Source organism: Pteropus alecto, unplaced genomic scaffold (assembly GCF_000325575.1).
Source record: "Pteropus alecto unplaced genomic scaffold, ASM32557v1 scaffold13, whole genome shotgun sequence".
Lineage (NCBI taxonomy): Eukaryota > Metazoa > Chordata > Mammalia > Chiroptera > Pteropodidae > Pteropus > Pteropus alecto.
This window is the reverse complement of record NW_006434373.1, coordinates 5,731,292-5,751,886: the sequence shown is the minus strand read 5'-3', so window position 1 is coordinate 5,751,886 and position 20,595 is coordinate 5,731,292. Positions and strand designations below refer to the sequence as shown.

The 20,595-nt window shown below is 35.0% G+C and overlaps 1 pseudogene; it reads right to left on the bottom strand.

Annotated features, from left to right (window-relative positions):
• Positions 1-370: 370 nt before the first annotated feature.
• LOC112477807 lies at positions 371-489 on the bottom strand (annotated as a pseudogene).
• Positions 490-20,595: the final 20,106 nt, after the last annotated feature.

Sequence of the window (20,595 nt, the reverse complement as noted above, 5' to 3'; positions counted from 1 at the left end):
GTGGAGCAGAGTCCCTGATGACCCAGAAGGGCTTGTAGAATGAGGAGTAGAAAGTAGAAAAACGTTGTTGTTTTTTTCAGCCACTAAATACTGGTGGTTATTTGTTACCACAGCATAACCTAGCCTGACCTGAGTTATTTGCCATTAAGACTCTTCTAGCATAAAAATTATTACATGTAAAGTCGTCACCATTTTGCCTCTAATAGGCACTCGATCCAGTAACATCAACTAGTTTGAATACTAGTGAAAGAAATTTTTATTTTATTTTATTTATTTATTTTTTTAGGCAAGGCAACCCTTGGTTAACCTCACAGATTGCAAGGACCTTGTCAGCTTACAATTCCTTATTTTTTTTATTTTTCATTTTTTACGCTTACAGCACCTGGTCTTCCTAGGTGGTCTCTCATCCAAGTACTAACCAGGCCCGACCCTGCTTAGCTTCCAAGATCAGATGGGATCAGGCTTGTTCAGGGTAGCATGGCCATAGACAGAAATTTTTATTTTTAAACTGGAAGGAATAAATTTCTGAAACAACAAATACAGACAATGATTACAAGTAATGTGTCCAGCTAAGAATAATTCTGTTTTTTATTTAAATTACTCCTGGAAGTGACAAAACAGATTTTCTTATGTCTGAGTTACTTCAGATATGATTGGTCAGTTACATAATAACACTTAATAATACCTACAGCAAGTAATCACACCCATTGTACACAACTGAATTGCACACACCTGAATTGCACACACACATAAGATAATGATTTCATACCACTAACACACACACACACACACACACACACACACACACACACAGCACTTTGTACCTAAGTAAGAATAATTTATTTGTGTTGAGGACTTTGTCCAAGCATTTTAAAGTCTGTTATTTCCTTAAACAAAAATTCTCAAGCATAAAATACTTAAGAGCAGAATCCTCTTAACCTTTTATGGTACAACTGTCTCTTTTAAAAAGTTTATGAAAATTAGCACTCCTCTCCTCAGAAAGTCACATGTAATCACAAATGCACACTTTGTACATAGTCATAGGAGACTTAAGGACTCACTGTGGCCCATGATAGACTCCTGGCTAAGAATTTTGGCATTAACATTCTAAGATATTTTCACCTTTACTGAAGTTCTGCAGCATATTAGAATATTGCCTATCTCATCCATCAACATTGATTGAACAGTTCAGTGACCCAAAGCAAAGGAGAAAAGTTTACAAAACTATCAAATACATACTCTATCTTATGCAATTTGTGTAGGAGAAGTTCTAATAATCTCTGTATCATTTACCCTTAGCTCTTCAAAGGAATAAAACATTCCTCTCATTCCCCAGTATTTGAAGTTTCTAAATGAACAATAATTTTAGAGCTGCCATAGGTAAGAGCCACCACGCAGGAGGGAGGAACAAAAGTAGTGATAAGTGACAGAGAGAAGTGGAGACTATGTCTTGGAATTTCCATGTCACTATAAAACTGTTGGGTAACTCAGTGGCAGAAAATGCAGAGAATAGCTGCCTGGTTTTGAGGGTTTTTTTCACTCAGGCCGAACCTAAGCACTTAGAGGATTTCCACTGGTTCTGCAGAAACACCAGAGCCTTTTGAATAAGGGTAAGAATGACAAACTCATCTTCAGTCTTTGATCTAAAACAAAGTACCTCTCAAAGATATTGCCTCAGCATCTGGGACCACCGATGGTGAAGGTGAAGAGGAACCACAAGTTCATTCAGCAAATCAGATTCTCCTTCTGTCCCATTTCTAGTCTATAGGCGTTTATTCATGGGGTGAGAATGCCTTGCTCATTAGATTTTACAATCTGGATTTCTCAGGAATCTGTTATAGACCTGAAATTACTTCTTAAACCAGAAGCAGACTGAAGAATTAACTTTAAGATAGCAGTTTAAATTCCCAGTAATGGAGATAAGAGACTTATCACTTTTGTAGAAAGTGGCCAGGCATATCTGTGTGTTACATCCCTGTGTTCTAAATGAGCTGTGGCTCTGAGTCAGCCCGGGTTCTGAGCTCTTATCAGCCTTCATGGTGTGCACATAGCAACATACCACAAGAAGATAAAGGTGCATTGATCCTTTGCAGCATAGCGAGAGTTTTGATGAAGATAGGAAAAATCCACATGGTGAGGACTTAACCTACTGCTTACACGTTGATGATACTTTCAACTAGAAACACTTTGCTCTTCTATTTTCCACACAACTTTGCTTAGGGGCTTTTGCTTGTCAGTGTATATGTTCACAGTGTGTGACACGGTTGCACACATACACTCAAGGTGTTAGTATCCATATCTTGATAAATACAATAATTTTATATGCGTTGTTCTGTGTTTTACTTTTTTTAAACTTTATAATACATCTTGGAAATCTTTCCATATCAGCACATATAGATTAAACTGTTTATTTTAACTAACCATATAAAACATGCATATTATTTTTAAAAATTTAGAAAGAGTAAATGGGAAAAAGTGAAAACTCTGTCCCTCTAACTCAATCTCTAGGCTCCTAGTCTCTTTGCCAAAGACAGTCATTGGTCAAATTGTTAAATAGAACTAATATAAATATGTGTATATATATATGGAGAGAGAGAGAGACAGAGAGAGAGAAAGAGAGAGAGAGAGAGAGAGAGACAGACAGACAGACAGACAGAGAAAGGAGTAAAGATGGCTGCAAATTATTTTCTACCCTCCCATGCACAGGTGGTGTCTGTTTCTTCATCCTTTTGAGTCTGGCTGGTCCTGTCACTGCTTTAATCAATTGAATATGGCAGAGAATACCAATTACTGTTCTGGGCTAAAGCTTTTAAGGAACCAGTTGCTTCTTCTCCTTGAAAATTAGATATCATGTAAAAGTCTCACTGCCCTGAGACCAACGAGCTGTGAGGATCATTCCGATCCAAGTACACTCCAAAAACAGTGTTCATATTTGACCTTCATTATAAAGTATGTTATCTCATCCAGTTATTTATATATATATATATATATATATTTTTTTTACCTGTGACTGATTGTAAAACATTTTTTGCAGCTTTAACAGGTTTGTGTGCGTGTGTTTTCTCTGTGAACTACCTATTTACTTTACCTTTTATATTGTTAATCTTTTTGTTAAGTTATAAGGCTTGTAGTATATTGAGAAAATTAATTCCTTTTATGCTATGGATAAATTTTCAATATTTATATAATCAAACTTATAGTTAGTAAAACTTTCTCACACTAATATTAGTTTGTTCACATGTTTTTCTTCAGCTATTTTATATTTGCATTTTTTACATTTAATGTTTGGGATATCTTTAATTTTTATAGCTGTAATAAGTGATATAAAGATTTAGATATATCTTTTCCAGGTGGCTAGTTTTCTTTAATTATATAAATGCAAACTTTATATGTTAAATCCTCATGTCCATTTGGATTTTTCAACTATCTTTTGATCTATGCATAAATTGTAGGTTTTAGTTTATTTTCAATTCGACAATTTTAAATATGAAATAAAAATATTTGACATCAATAGATGTGAATAATAAATTTGAGTTTAAATTTTCAATGAAAAGATTCTGGTATGGTTCATACAACTTTTAAATGGTCATCAAATTATCATATTATAAAATTATTTATCAAAAATTGTAGAGTTTATTTTTAAAGACATTCACATTCCCCAAAGGACAGCAACAACAGCAACAACAACAAGTGGCTCTTTTTATTTACCACTTGCTAGCACAGAAACACAATAGTATGTTTTGTAATTTTTGGTATTTGCAAAATTAATTATAAATTCTCAACATATGGATCATACAAAATAAAAGATTAATTGATTTGAGCAGACTTGGACCAATTTGCTCTGGAAAAGTAAAAGTAGCCACTGAAATATATAATTATTTGAAATCATAAGACAAGCAGCATTCACGCTTCTGTTGCTTCTTAGTTTCTTCTTCTTTATGTTATAGTTCATTTTAAAATAGATGTTCTTTCTTCCCCCACAAGTGGTGAGTCCAGTTATTATGGAAAAAAAAAAGTAGCTTATTTATCTTTGCTAATCAGAGTGCATTGGATATAATGTGTGTTAAGTAAATGTCACATCAGTGGTATGAATGTGTGGCTCCAATACCACATACCTTTATTTGAAACATCATTAAATTCCCAAAGAAAAAAAAAATGCCATGAAAAAACTTTAAGATATTATATGAAATTGTCAAAAATATTGTTAATCATTGGATCCACACATGACTAGACCAATTAAATCGCAAATGATGATGATTCGGGAATTCCTTAATCACTTATATATATATACCTAATATATTATACATGTATTTTTCTCTCTAGCTATACATCTATCTTTTAATTAATTTATTCTTTAAAATGTATTCGTAAACTATTTATACTTATGCCCTGTGCTAGACTCTGGAGATGAGATGAAGGAGAGTTAGTCACAAAGGCATTCACAAATTTTTATTTCAGACATTGAGTAAAAACTTACTACAAAACTTACTACAAAAACACAAGCAGTGTTATTTTAAAGGTATGTATGTAGTGTTAGAGGAACAAGCATAGGATGTACACAAAGGGTTTGGGAATGATGTGGCCAAAGAGGCAATAGAGCTGGTTCCTGAAATAACGGAGGAAGCATACTCCAAATAGAGGGCACCATGGTTATATGGCACAATAGATAAGCTAAACAAACAAACAAATAAAAATCATTGTTGACTAGAGAATGAGTCTCCTGGATTTGAGATTCATAACTATGTAGTATATGTTTCACTGACAGACCTTGATATATAGTTTCCTCTCTCTCTCTCTCTCTTTTAGTTTTATCTAGGCAAAGATAAATTCAGAAACCTTTCCAGTTCTGGTTCTGCATCGCCCTATATATTAAAGCATGTACAAAAGAGAAGCTCAGCTTTGCTATTCACCAGCGTAAGACATGGAATCCCTATTGAAAAGAGGAGGAAAGGATTTCTGTGAAAGACAATACCACTTTATTTTATAAGGTAAAAAATAACCATGTAATAGTAATGTGAATACATAACTGTTGACAATGTAAGTGCCATGTAACCACAGAGTAATTATCTAGTTCTCTCCTTTTTTAAAACAAAGACCAGGCTGAAAAATCTAAGAGCTGCAAGTTGCATGATGATTATTCTCATCATTACTTGGTAACTGGAAGTGTAATTATCAAGTAATCTACATGAACATAATTACGTATTTACATAGTCTTTGCCATGTAATTATAGAGGAGTTCAGTGATTATACAGTACACTCCTTGAAAAAGAAAGTGATACCAAAAAACAACAACAAAAATATCTGTGTGAAGTAGTCATCTCAAAGAGAAAAAATTAAACACAAGGATGATTTATCTTAGAAAAATCCTAAATCATAATGTAAGTGAAAACAATAAAAATTAGATCAATTTCCAATCATGAAAACCAATCAGAGTCCATTTCATGAATTATAGAAGCCTGCTGAGACCATCAAACCATTTCATCCATTAAGTGCTCAAGAAAAATAGTAGAATTTGCTTTCTTATTGCACAATGAAGGTTTTTTAAATGTTTATTAGTCTAATCATCTTTATCTCAGTCTTCTTTCTCCTACTATTATAATTATAAGTATCTCTTTTAAATTCTAAGATGTTTAATAAGTATGTAAAGAAAAATGAGAAAGAATAAAATTGAATAGTATTGATCACTTAACAGAGTTCTAAGGCTTTTTCTTGCTATAAAAAAAGAAAAATAAGTACTTTGTTTTTGAAGATCTTTCATGTGGATGATTTATAAAATGATGTTGTGGAATTTTTAAGCATTTTGGTGACTGCATCCATATTATTAAAATCTCTCTATTGATTGGTAATTGACCACAATAATACCCTTGCTTTCTGTTTGCAATGGAGATCCAGGCCACAATCAATGATTGGATGACATATTCTGCACATTTAAGCAAGTCATTGTATGAAATCATTTGCATAAAAAAACAGTTCAGTCAGAAATAAATTAAAAGTGACTTGTTGAGTACATACCATATATGGGTATAAACCTATAAACTGAAAAATATACATATAAAACCAACACAAATTGAAATTTGTAATCATTTCACATTAGTCACTGTCCTCTAAATAAAGACATTCTCCCAGTACTGACACCAGCTTCTGATTGATTCTAACAAGCTTGGCAGGCTGACTCTTTCAGTCCTCTAAACGTTATTTAATACATCCACATTGTAATTTCCTGCTATTTTTCATAGTTAAAGCAACATCTGAATGTCGGTGACTGGCAATAAGAATTTAAATATGTGACAATCAGAATGTGAGGCTTTAGTGAATCTTCATTCCAGAAGAGTGTATATAAGACCTTAGAGCTATAGCCATTCTTAATAAAAATGTCACAAATTAGTTTTTATATTTTAGGTTAAAAAAAAAAACTGTCTTTAAAGAATTTCTATTCCTAAATTAATAACATAAATGTTCAAGGCCTATTTTCTGAGTTTCTATCAAATGTTTGTTCTTTCTGTATGGATGTAATCTTCTTCCCTGGGCACAGTAATGATAGCAGAACACAGAAAACCTCCCAAAAGGTAGCAAGATGCTTCCTAACTCCTCTGATGTCTGCTGCCTAATTCAGAGACCCAGTTACTCTACCAGCCAAGGAAAATAGGAGTGAGGCCTCCCTAAGAGCCTGTCCTGGGCTCTTGACTATTCCAAAGAAACACACTGAAATAATTTATACATTAACACACCTGGGTGGCTCCTTCCTGGGGATTTGCCCATGAATCATGTCATTCCAGCTCCCTAGAAACACTTCACAGCTCTTGCTCTGTATCCTTGAAACAGAAATCAATGTCGTTTGAATGTCGTGGTTATTTGTGAGGTACGCCTCTGTTCTCATCCCAGATGGGCAAAGCTTGGGTATACGGGGAGGAATTAGGCAGCAAAGCACTTAGAGAAACACAAATGAATAACATGTGGATTTTTTCTTTTGCAATAATATATGAATGCAATAGATTCTTATAGAATGAAGTGTCATATTCTGATGGAGACAGGTATTCATTTCCTTATTTGTCTATTTGCTACACTTGAACATGGTGGCTGAGGAATATCATGCAATATTAAACAGTTTATGAGTTGTGCGTGTAGTTCTAGATTTTTGAAAAATTAAATGCAATTTTTCCAAAATCCAAATTTTAAAAAATCAGTTTTATTTAAATAAGTGTATTAAAAATTTTTACATTCATCATTTATAATTTATACTTTATATTTTACTTAATGGATACTTATGAAATTTTCAGAAAGAAAAAATTTTTTAAAATCTAAATAATTAAAATTTTTGATTTTGTAATATTTATGTTTTAATCAAAATACATTCAGATTTTGAACATTCTGCATGCAATTACATGCTTTAATCCTTTGAATCACTACTCTTAAAAGAATAAAGTTTTGTGAAAATGTGTATTGAAAAACATTACTAATTTTGAATAATTTAAGGAAAAAAAATTAATGGAATACATAATAAATTAATGAATTACATATGCTTTCTTTTTATACTCAGCAGACAATACTAAAACACCTATCAATGGAACACTTAGATGTTCAATAATCGTGAAATTCAATCACATTTTTTCCAGAATTTAGTCATACGAAAACCACAACTTTGGATACTTTTCCAGTTTTGACATTATGAAGGTATATTTGTCAAGACAGGAGGTTAAACATTCTTGATTTAATATTTTGTTAAGTTTGATTTATAACTCTTAAAAATTTAGACATATGGCATGTAGGCTTCCATTTTTTTGTCTTGTCCTGACCTTCTTACTCTTGTCAACACAGGATGCTTTTGAAGTGACGCAAACACTGTTCCCATCTCAACCATTACTACCAGTGGCAGCCTGTAGAATACAGAACAGAGAATGTTATAAAGAGAACAAACTGACATTAAAACAACAGAATGAAGAGAAAAGAAGAGTAAAGAAGAAAAGAGAAAGTGCAAATTTAGAATAACACATCAGATAATAATTTCACGTAGGAGACAGTGAAGTGTAGAATTCACACCAAAGAAAATTGTCAGCGGCACAGAGGACAAACTTGAAAACATGCCCCAATATGAAGAGGAAAATGACAACGAGATGAAAACAACTAGGGAGAGGAAAATAGCCATGCAAAAGCAAGAATAGAGATATAACATCGAGATAATTAATATTTCAAACTTTTTTTAAAAGAAAAGGAGAGGAAAATTAAGAAGAAAAATTTCTTGAGCTGAAAAGATCTACAACAATAGGTTAAAAGCCCTCACTGCATCGTCAGTAAAAACCAAGAAAAATCTAATACATCCTAGGATCTCCAAAAAAAATTAACAACAAAAAGAAAATAAATAATTCCTGCAAGCATTAGGCAGAGTTGAAGGTGAAGGGAGCACAACTGCAAATAAACAAGTATTAAAGTCATCTTGGACTTCTTGACAACAAATGCCCAAGACAATAGCTGGAGTTCTCTAAGAAAGAAGCTGTGATCCACCAGTTTTTACGTGGCCAAGTTATATTTCATATGTGGAAGCAACGCAACGACATTTCAAGAACTCTGAAAGGGCATCACTAGGTGGCCTTTTATAAAAGTAAAACTTGTGTGAGACCATCACACATTAGAAATTCACCAATGTCTACCTCACATGGTGGTTAAGGCATGGAAATGAAGTCTCCAAGCCTGGTTTCAATTCTCGATCCTGGTATTAGCTGTGCCTTTTAACTTCTTTAAATCTAGTTTCTCATCTGTAAAATGGGAATAGTACTATCTAGAGCAAATAGCTGTAAGGCTTTAGTGTCTGTAAACATTTATTATAAAGCCTATCAGAGAAGAAGTGCTCAGTAAATGGTTAATAACATTATTATTGGCTCCACACACATATAATATTTAAGACTAAAGTTAAGTGGATACCCTTTGAAAGAGCTACTTTAAATTTAGACCAATCTCCTTCATGCTCTATGTATGGAGACATAAGGTCACCTTGAAGAATATCTTTTTACTTCTAAAATGTACAATTGAATGATGTAGGCATATTTTGTGTATTATATAAGTATATTTTGCATATCTTATATATATGCATATTTTGTGTATTACAGAAGTATTATCTTGAAAGTGTAGGTTAAAGAGCATAGCAGACCCCTCATTAAAAAATCAAGGTCTACATTAATTGGTGACAAAACTAACCACTGAGAAATAGGTGGGTCACCTCTGTAGAATGGGCCCAAGGCCATTTAATGTCTAATGTTTGATAACTGAAGTTTGAGTGAGCTGTTGAGGTGAACCAGGATGGCCCCAATCAAGATTCTCTCTCATTGGCAAAGAAAGGTTAGGAGAGCAGTGGAATGAAAGGCTCGTGTTCATCTATGTGGATGGCTCAGATTCAACAGAAAAGATAAGTGTTGAGTGGTTATCTTTGGAGTCCCACAGAGGGGTACCACCAAGCCAGTGTGTGAACCTGCATCAGCAATGGTATCTCTTCAATAATAGATGGGAGTGTCTTGGGGGCAGGCCGATCTCCAAAATGACACTCTGTCCAGAAAAAAGAAATGTTAGATGCTGACATCTGGAAATAAGAATGATCCTCTGGAAACCTCGGCACAAGGAGGACACTGGGAGCCCAACAGAGTAACCAAGGAAAAAGGAATATGTGACCACATGAGTTCCCAGAGTTGATAGATCAAGTCATACCAATTAAAAGTGTTTATGAAATTAACAATGAAATAAGTGTCACGAGAGTTAATGTGTCCCCACCACCCCCAGCTATTCCAGAGAAAGGTCATGGCTGGTTTTCTTAGACTGATAAAATCATGCCTCAAAATTACATAGTCCCCACAGTCTAATTAAACCTGACTTCTTTCCAAGACTTTTGAATTATTTTTCAGGATGTCATTCTTTTAGTCTTTGAAAAATGTGAGCATAATATTCATTTAAGAAATAGTTATAATGAGGTTTTCTAACATATATCCAAAGACGGTATATTAATGTACCAACACTACTGACTCATATATACCTTAGTGACATCCAGAGTTCATGGGGAACTCTTTTTGTCTGCAATAAATTACTTACATTTTGAGTCTTTTCTAATATACTTTCACAACTGAATTACACCCATTACCAACCTGAAAAGCCTCCCGCCAGGTTCTTTGTAACCCATTAAACATGTAGTCAGAAGAACTCCCAAATCCATTAAAAATAACATTAGATTAACAAAAACTGAAATATAGTTTTCTTCAAATTAGAAACAGAATTTCTGAGAAGATCAATTACTGGAATTTTTTTTTTCTTTAATGAAAAATGTAAATATAAGTCAATCTTGAATGAAAGTTAAACAAGCAAAGTGCCTTTAAGACTTCTCCATCTTCAGGCACTCAATTTTTTTTTTTTTTACATTGTCTAGTCTTCTACACAAAGAGAAGGAGCTGATAAATTTATTCAAATCAAGGTGTTGTGAGTTGGCATAATCTTAGAATTGAAATGTGTCAAAGACCATCCAGCCCAACCTTCTACCTGATATAATAATCTACTCCTCAATATGCATCTGTCACTCACAAGAGGTAACTCTCGTCCCATTCTATTGCTGGGCAAACTCAGAAAGCCTTGACCTCAGTTGCCTCTCAGCTTTCATCTGGTATCTTTTTGCTCCACAGAGTATGGCAGCTTTATGCTTGACAGCTCTTCAGATGTTTGAAAAAAGCTATTTTATTCTTAAGTGTCTCTTCCACTGACTTAATTAACTTCGGTAATTTTAATTTCTTTTATATCATGGTTTCCAGATGACTACCATCTTGTTTACTCTTGTTTGGATGTTTTCTAGTTTGTAAACATTCTTCTCCAAGCATGCCACTCAAAAAAGCTACATTCTGACAATTTCTGGGAAGGTATCATAGTATTTGGGGAAGAACTCAGACATTGAAACCATACAAACTCCTTGTTCTAAATCTAATTCTTGTACCTACCAGCTGTGTAGCCTAGAGCAAGTAATATAACCTCTCTGTTTTATCATCTGTAAAAGAGAAATTGTGCCACCTGATAAAATTATAGTGAAGACTAGATAAAATCTAAGTGGCATCAAATCATACCCCACCCCCAGCACAGAATAGTAAATCCTCAATTAATTATATCTATTATTATTACACATCGCTTGCCATCTAAAATATGACATCAAGAGATGTCTAAGTTGCTTTATATATTTTGATGAGTATGCAAATATTTTAGATGCAAGAAACTGAGTTTGCAATATCTCCTAAGAGTGACTTCTCTGTTTTCAGTATAATTTCTCCTGGCTCCATCAAGGGTACTGATTAATCTATTGTTTTCTTTCTCTGTGTGTGTGTGTGTGTGCACGTGCACGTGTGTGTGCATGTGTGTGTGTGTGTGTGTGTATTGGCACTTTCTATATTTCGACTATTTCAACTTTGAAAATTGAACAGTAAAGTTTGCCAAAATCTCAAAATAGTGCTTGGGTTTTCTAATTTTATTTGAAGTAAATGATCTCCCAGGTCATAAATTCTTTATATCATCAACTAGTTCTGTTCACGGGTGCTATGGGAGAGATTTGTGCTATTGCTGACACTAACTCTACACCAAACACCTCATTCTTGTTATAGAAATTACCATGAACATGGCACAACTTTGGAGTTCCACTTCTAAGTGTTCCACACCAGGGCTAACATCCAGAGAAAGAAGGAGGGAGGGAGGGAAGGTGAGAGACAGAGACAGAGACAGAGACAGAGACAGAGACAGAGACAGAGGCAGAGGCACAGCCCCACTAGATCTCCTCACACACTAGAAATTTAGAGGTCCTCGCACTCATGATGTTGACCCCTGCAGATTGAATTGAAGCAATTGAATTTTTAAATCCTAAATACTCTGGAATGCAAATGTATCTCATTTCAAACTGTATGTGAGATATTCTGATCTTAAAAACATCTTCCTTCCTTGTCTAACTTCTTATCGTGGGGTCTGTTGGTTCAGAGCTCCACGAGAAAATGGGAGGTGGCGAAGGCATCTTAAAATTGCAAAACTGAAAGTACTAGTACCAGCATTCAAAGAGATGGCAAGTGGCTGGCAGGGGCTGAAACAGAGACCTAGAGGATTTTCCAGAGACTGAGTATCCAGCTCTTCGCCTGATCCTGGCACACACATTGAGCATGACTCTGTCCAGAATACCTGCTTCGATGCTCACTTTTCATGATCCTTCCTGAATCTGACACCTGTCAAGATTACCCCGTCTGCAACTAGCATACTGTCCCAAGAAGGTCTTCAACCTTCCTGACTAGACTACTGTTTATTCCCCGCAGCTTGCAGCCCGCAAGCACTGGCCCATCCTCTTTAGTTCATCTCTAAGTGAAGGCCTCTTTCAGGACTTTCAAAATACTCAAGATAACTCTGAGCTCCCAACCTATCACCTACTCCTCACATCAAGCTGTGTCCTGTGGTGTATTTAAAATCCCCACTTAAGACTCAGGTTACAAATAAATTCAGAGCCACAGGCTCAGCATAGAGGACCAGCCCCTCCTTCAGTCTAGAGATCCGGAGCCCTCACAGCTTCCCCATTCCCACAATAAAGCCTCAGATGTAGCATTTTCTCTGGTGCCAGATTCTATACTACCTACCAGACACTGTTCCTCTGTCTCACCAGCACTTCCAACTCGCAGTTCAAACCTTCACTCTCTCTTCCAAACCTGCCCTTTCTCCCATGTCATTCCTTCATCTATAAGACTGGTTTGTTTCTGTTGTCTCATGCTACTATTTATGTTGTATATACTTTTATTTTATCTTAAAGAACAAATTAAGTTATTTTATTATATCATCTGTACAATAAAAATAAATCTCCCATGAAAATATAAAGTGAAATATTATAGGATACAGTGACTTTTATTGTAAATTAACAGAGGTACTCCAGTTAATTGAGCATTGTTGCACTCAGATGCATAAGCCAAAACCAGCATATCTCCCCTGACCCCTCCCTGACTCTCACCCTCCCTCCATCAATCACCAAGTTACCAATGTTACCTCCTAAATATCTCTCCATTCAACCCACTTGTATCCATTCCCACAAACACTTATATAAGACGTTATCATCTCCTAGGTAACTTTTTCTTCGTGTAGTCTGGGCTTTCTCCAAACCACGTTCTACAGTGCACAGGGTGACCTTTCCATGTGTTGTCCTCCTTTTACGTCTTCAGCTTATTCTCCTGATAGTCTCATCCTGGAGTACTGCACTCTCAACATAGAAATATTCTTTCATGTCTTCAGGGTTTGCACAGGTTTCTCCTCTGCTCCAGGTGGACAACTCTTTCTACCTGACTAATTCTTGCCTCTCCTCTGGTCTCAGCTTAGATGTGACTTCCTTCCTTGACCCGTCAGACTGTGTGCTCCTTAGGGATCCTGAAGTTGGTCCACACCATGTTTTCCCATTGGATTGTGTTCTTGAAATTCCCAATAACCTGAAGTTTCCTCCACTAAAGTAAGGCTCAGGGAAGACAGGGGCTGTGTCTTGTCTACTATCGGACTCTCTACACAAGACATAATTGAGGTTTCAGAAAAGAGAGTTGAATTGAATGAAAAATTTTCAAATATTCGAGATACTCATATGATATTTTTTATACATGGGGGTGAACCTTATGCCATATTATTGGTAAGACCTATGCTTTGCGATGATGCATTTATGAGTTTATGATTTTGTTCAGGTTTCAATTCTATGGCTATGCAACAGAACAAATATATTCATCCCTCTATGACTGGGGCTCATACTCAGATTCTAGGAACATGTGGAAGATAATAGCAACATCTAATATTTACACACTGCTTTAGAATTTACAAAGTTCTTCCAAATCTACCAGTAATTAATTATATTAATGCCATGTTCTTCTAATTATTCATTATCTGTTATGCATTCTTGATCAATGTCTTTGTTTCTAATATCTTCCCTGTCAGAAACTTGATGCATGATATGGCTAAGCTTGACTGACCAATCCAAATGGTGTTAATAATTCAACATGGCCTTTTCAGTCTTGCTTTGTGTCCAAGGTTGTGTCCAGTCCAGATAGGTGAAAGGGCTACTTCTCAACCTTCCTACCGCTCCCAAACATTTCAGGCTCATTATCTCCTATGAGTCACAGTTCCACCTTCCACTTCATGGGTAAGTATACTATGCCACCAGAGCAGCACATTGTATAAAGGACTGTACCGTAGCCTTCGCTTTCTCTTGGGTCATTTAATTTTCCTCCTATCTTACCTTCCTACTTTCAGCCTGAGACCCTCTGGTCCACACTCCTTTCTGCTGCTCAAATGATTTTTTAAAACCATAAATATTACCATGTCACAGTCTGCATTAATACCCTTTGGTGGTTCCAACATTCCAAACAGCTTCCTGTAGTGTGTAATGCTTGTGATGATCTATCGTCTCTCTCTTTCTCCAGGCTCATCTCCCACTGTCCACTTTGCATGTCTCCTGATCCCTGAACACCACCCTCCATGTCAAGCTGTTTACAGTCTGTGAGCACATCAAGCTGTTTTCTGCTTTTATTCATTTCAAAGACTTTTCCTTCTTTGAAATACACTCTTCCACTTAGTCAACATGGGAAGTGCCTACTGAGCCTTCAAAACCCTCCAACTTTGTAAAGGCCTCTCTTCTGTCCAAAAAAAGCTGATCATCCCCATTGGAACCAATACCATACCTCATCCTCACTTGTTATACTGTGTTGTGGCCCTGTGTTTACACATCTGTCGCTCTTTTCGAGCTATAAGTTGCTAGGGGACAATTCTGAGTTCCATTTTTCATTGTATCCCCATGGCTGGCACATCACAGATATGTTTATTAAATGAATAAATAAACCAACAAATCAATCATCAGAAGCAGCAGAGACTCAAAACTGTATTAGAATATTTCCATCCACATAATAAAGTCACCAACACTGATTCTCTACTTTGGCTCAAAGACTTCGTTTGGTTTTGATTAAGCCCAGAAGCACAATGCTGGAACTATCCAAAGAAAAATCCTAATAGTAATTAATCTTCTTGAGAAGTCCTCATTTTTCCTATCAGTTGTTTTACTAAGTCTTATGACTTTTTACCCAGTCTAGCCCATTAAAAATCATAAAAATCCATGCAAACTTTATGCTGCTCCAACTTGTCCTGAAACAGTAAAGTTACCACATAAAAGCTGTGAAAAGTCCACCATTAAACAGAGTACTACATGAACATAAAAAGAATTATAAAGTGAGGCCAAAAATTGATCTGGGGGAAATAAACATTTGTCTCAGAACTTGCGACACTTCTTAAAGAGGAAAAAAATACCACCCATGCAGTGTTCCATCAGCTAGCTTCGCTGATGAATTTGTTTTTGACAGCGTTGGCACCAAGTAGAAATTTAATATATATCTAGGAATTTAGCATGGCAGGGAGAGGTTGAGGAAAACCATAAGTTTCTAGCTGTATGCTCCAATGGACACAATTTTACAGAAATTACATTCGATAGGGAGAAAAATCATTTAACTGCTTCCGCATATTATAGACTATATCATGGTTCCAGTATGACATGTCCACAGGAATGAGAAAAGTATACACTTTGAGACTTGCTATCTGTCCATAATCTCTGAGTCGAACACTTTGTAGCAACTCATTTGGTTTAATAAACTACAGCAACTTATTCAAACTTCTAAGAAGCTGCCAAGTAAAATGAGATGATTAGACTGGAATAACATGTTCTAACTGCTCTGCAGAGTAAGAGAGGTGTTATTCTACTTTCCAGTGCATTCCACAAAATTTGCCCCCAATTGTCTTTAATAGTGTGACTATAGAACTTATATAACATTTGCTCTTTTAAAATCTAACCTCATTTAAAGAGACAGGAAGCAGTCAATAATTTGTTTCATCTGATTAGCTTATCTGAGAGGATGTTTTTTATATCTACCTTTTTAGATCATAATATATTAATCATGATCAATATGTTTTATTACACAAAGACATAGGAGATTTTTTTGTGAGTTCATTATAACAAAGTTTGGTCTTCACATCAAACTATTTTTCTCGTATAGTTATTATTGTTACCTATTAAAAGAAGAGAGAGCTGGTCAGGGCTAGGATATCAAGGTTTATCAAATATTTCCATAATTCAAAATAGATTTCTATTTCAGTGAAAAGTAATTCTGTAGAATTGATTAGTATGCATAACTTTTTAAAATAATAGTATATTAGGAATAAATCCAACTGTTATAAAAAAATTAATCTCTAAGAATAATCTAGAGGCATGTGAGTACTATTGCTGGTGGCAATGACCCATTCAAGTTGCCAGCTCCCTGTGTGGCTTAAGCTCTACAAAGAGATGTTATAGGTCTTAACTTATTTTTTCCGTAAGTAGATTCAACAAATAAGAATTATTTAGCAGAAAATACCTACTAGTCTTTTATAAGCCTAAAAGTTACACTGTTATAAGCAAAAAATTGGAATGTATTTCTTTTTGTATCTTTTTTCCCTAATGTACTTTTGATACAAATCAAATGTTCTTTTTTTCTTCCTAATTATAATCAGCTGCTAATAAATATAATGAATAAAACTTGCTATACTAAAGATTTCCATTATAACATAGATCAAAAATTGGAAAAATCTCAATCTTTCAATATCAAGAATGTGATATAATAATCTATCACCTTCAGTGTGCCATCTCAGGAATGATATTCCTATTTTTCCATGTGCTTTGGATCAATAATATAAAAGAATCAAATTAATCTTTAATACTCAGAAAATAATTATGTTTAACTAAATGCTTATTATAGAACTAAAATGTGAAATAAATTAAGTCAAATTTTTTTCCAAGTTGGAGATTTACAATAAATATAAAAATACAAATAAGTTTCAAGCTAGAATTTAATTAGGTCCTCTCAACATCTCATTCTAAAAGAAGGGAATATTTTTAAATCTATACACCAAAAAAATAGACTTAAATTAAACCTCAACATATCCCATCTAGGTAATGCTTAGCTAATAGCTAGGGATTTTAAACTTTAAAAATGAATTTTTATTTGCCCTAATGCATTCATAAGAAAAATGCACCATTGCATGTAGGTAAAGCTCTATTCATTTGTAAGTTTTGATAATGTCATTTCCTGTATTACATAAGTTTATGTAGAAATAAAACAAAGGAGCAAAATCAATATTATATCATTGTGGAGTTTATTATTAATTGAAATTAGAGTTCAATCAGGAAAAGTTCTTCGAGGGAAATTTAGCACAACATTTTTAGATAGGCCCAAGTAAGAAGACACTCAGTCAATTTGCTTTCTTTTGTTTTCTTTCTTTCACTCTACTTATTTTTTAACTAAGATAAGGAAAAGAGCAAAAGCCACCCAAGAGTAAGAGAAAATGGGACTTTAACAGTGCTGAGAAAATAAAATAATGGTAAAGACAATTGCGAGTTGTGGTAAAATTCATTTTAACAGATTTCTTATACCTCTAACTTGTAAATCAAAATTAGGTTCTTCATTTTGTATTAACATAAAACCAGAGATACATATAGTTAGATGGAGTGAAATAAGAAGACACTGGTTCTGGCCAAAGAAGAACCAGGCAACTCTTTTGAGTAATAAAAATACGAGACACTCTTTATAGAAATGAGAAAGTTGTTTGTGTTCAAAGAAAAATTAAGAAGTGTATTCTATTTTTAACAAGTGACCTTCATTGTAAAGAAAGCTGCCTGAGGATGTGATAAAAGCTGAGAAAATGTTCCAGATTGTATTAATTAGCCAATAAGGAAAAAAATATATGAAGTTCACTGAGTAGCCCACACTATGAAAAATGGACTACTGAACTAAGGCCAACCACCAATTGACCAGAAGCTCTGGGGCTGTTTCTATACAAAGACATGAGCAGTGGGCCAGGCAGAACAATAATATTAAACACATTTCATTACTATTGATACAGCAAAGACCCACCACAATATCCCCAGCAGCCTCAACCATAGAGCAGAAATAAAAGCTCCGAGTATACAGCATGTCTCAATAATAGCAAAGGGCAGGTGAGAATAAAAATAGAGGACTTCCAATGAGAATGAGGCAACTGGGAAACAGACATCCTTCTATAATTTAATTCAGTAAGTAAATTAAGTAATTTATAATCCAACAATGTACATGAGATGGCAAAACTAAAGCCCATTTATGGAATACTATGTGTACGAATTTAGTAAATATTTAGTAGAATAACAAGAGAAACAGCTTAATATATCCTGTTAGTAAATTATGCATATATTCATATTTAGCCTAATAAAAATAAAAAATATACTAGAAAGTGATCCTATAACCTTAATCAGAAGAGCGGATGTCAAGTACACTATTTGGGCCCTTTTTTTTTTCTATAGTTTTTTTAAATGTTCCTTCTGCATAAAATGCATCTATTATTATACATAAAGAAACCTGCTTTCCCATTATGGTATATGTCAGTTACTCATATTAAAGTTAAATCTATTAGAATGGGAAATATGCAAACCGAATAGTATTCTGTAACCTATGAATTAATTGCAAGTTTAAAACTATATGCTATTGTAGTATGACACAGGAAAGTATTTAGTATGCTTGCCAGGTATGTTTTAGGTCCTTAGAGTAAAAATCATTTGACTTAGTATAAAAAAATTGCAGTGGAATCTACATAATTATAATTATTCATGCAAAATATTTCACAGGGCTTCTTACAAAAACAAAGTAATTAAAAGACTGTCGTTGTGAGGGAAAAAGAAAAGTATGTTTATAAGTTTAGTAGTTTTGTTAAGATCAGAATGTATATAAATTCCAGACCTAAAAAATGAAAACATAGTTGTGATTTAGTAAAATCAAAGCTTTGAATTGTATTAAATGCTCCTTAAAAGTTAAGATTAATTTTCCCCAAAGAGCAGCATTCAGAAAAATTCTCATCACCACCTTCTTCAACATGCCCTATTCTCCAAAGAGAGCAGAGCTTTTGAGCTTGCCGTAATTCACTTCCCACTCAAGATCCTCTTGAATGTAACACTGGCTGGCATTAGTAAATGTATCAGGAGCTGCAGCACTTAGAGTAACTTAGTTACTAGCAAATAATATATCATCAGGCATTCTTTCACCCAGACCAGATCTCTCCCCACCCCAGGTGATTCTGACATGAATTCCCATCAAGCCTTGTGCTCTATCAGTAGTTCTGCAAGTGTGGTCCCTGGGCCAGAAGCAGCAGCATCATCAGGCAACTTGTGAGAAACACAGACTCTCAGTTCCTACCTTAGACCTAGTGAATCAAAAATTCTAGAAGTGGGGCCCAGCAATTTGTGTTTTAGCAGGCCCTCCACTTGATTTCAATGGCTAAAATTTGAGACCCACTGTTCTACATCATGTAACAACCTATGTAGGCCCTGAAGATGAAGTTAGGGTAAAAGGGAGGGACTGTGGGAGGCATCCTCAATTTGGTTAAAGAATGGGACATGGTTTCAAGGAAGGGACAGTTGTTTAAAATCTAAACCTCTCTTTAGAGAAAAAATAAAAAATAAAAAATAATTTAAAAAAACAAAAAAACAAAACGGTGACTGGTACTGGTTTGCCCAAAGCACATCCCAGTTGGTATTCCCATGATCCACGTAGCCCTACTTTGCCCTTAATTTTTTTTTTTTTTTTTAATCTCGAAAAGAGACCTTTCTGGGGTCATGCATTATTTACCGTTTTGTCTCCATTCTCCAGTCACATAAGCCAACACTGAGGAAGCTTTTGAGTGTTTGTTTGCTTATTTGTTAATTTACTCTGTTTTTCTCTCTGAGGAAAAATGAGCCTTCTCGATTTATCTTCCTTTGTAGAAGGGATACCAGGGACTAACACCAGCCTACTTTACAATCCTTATCTAGTTCCTCTTCCTCATCCACGACTCTCCAGTCCCATCTGTTTCTTGAAGGTAGCAAACACTGAATTCACTGTTTCTTTGCATGGAACATTCTAGAGCCCAGGCCTTACAAGGTCACTCCTTTATGGTCCTTTGACCTCAGCTCCAATGTCTCCTCAGAGAAACCATCCCAGAATACACATCCAACCCTTGCCTTAGCCATTCAGGGTTTATCATCTTACAGTTTTTTATTTACTGTCCCTCAAAAATGTGCTCTTTTAATTTATTTCTTTATTGTTTGGGCTCTCTAAACACAAACCTAAATTCCATGACAGCAGGGACCTTGTCGGTCTTGTTCATCACACTCTTACCCAACACCAAATAGCATCTGGCACTGAGAGTGGACACTCTCTGAATATGTGTTCAACAAGTGAATAAAAATATTGCCACAATGTTTATTCCATTAGCTAGAATTCCTTCGATCAATAGTGAATGAAATCATTTCAATGTAACCTAGTCAAACAGACTATTTGTTAAAGGATATAAGTATGTCTCACAGAAATCCAGGAAAGGAACAGATACAGGTCATCAGAACACCTGGAAGAAGGGCTTGAAATGCACATCTAGAGTCTTCCCTTCCTTTAGTCTACTCTGTTGCTGCGGTTCCCAGTCTCTCCTCTCACATCATGTTGGCATATTTCATATCTCTGGTCCACATGGCAGAAAACCTGACACCACTATCTTTGAAGTTGTACCTGT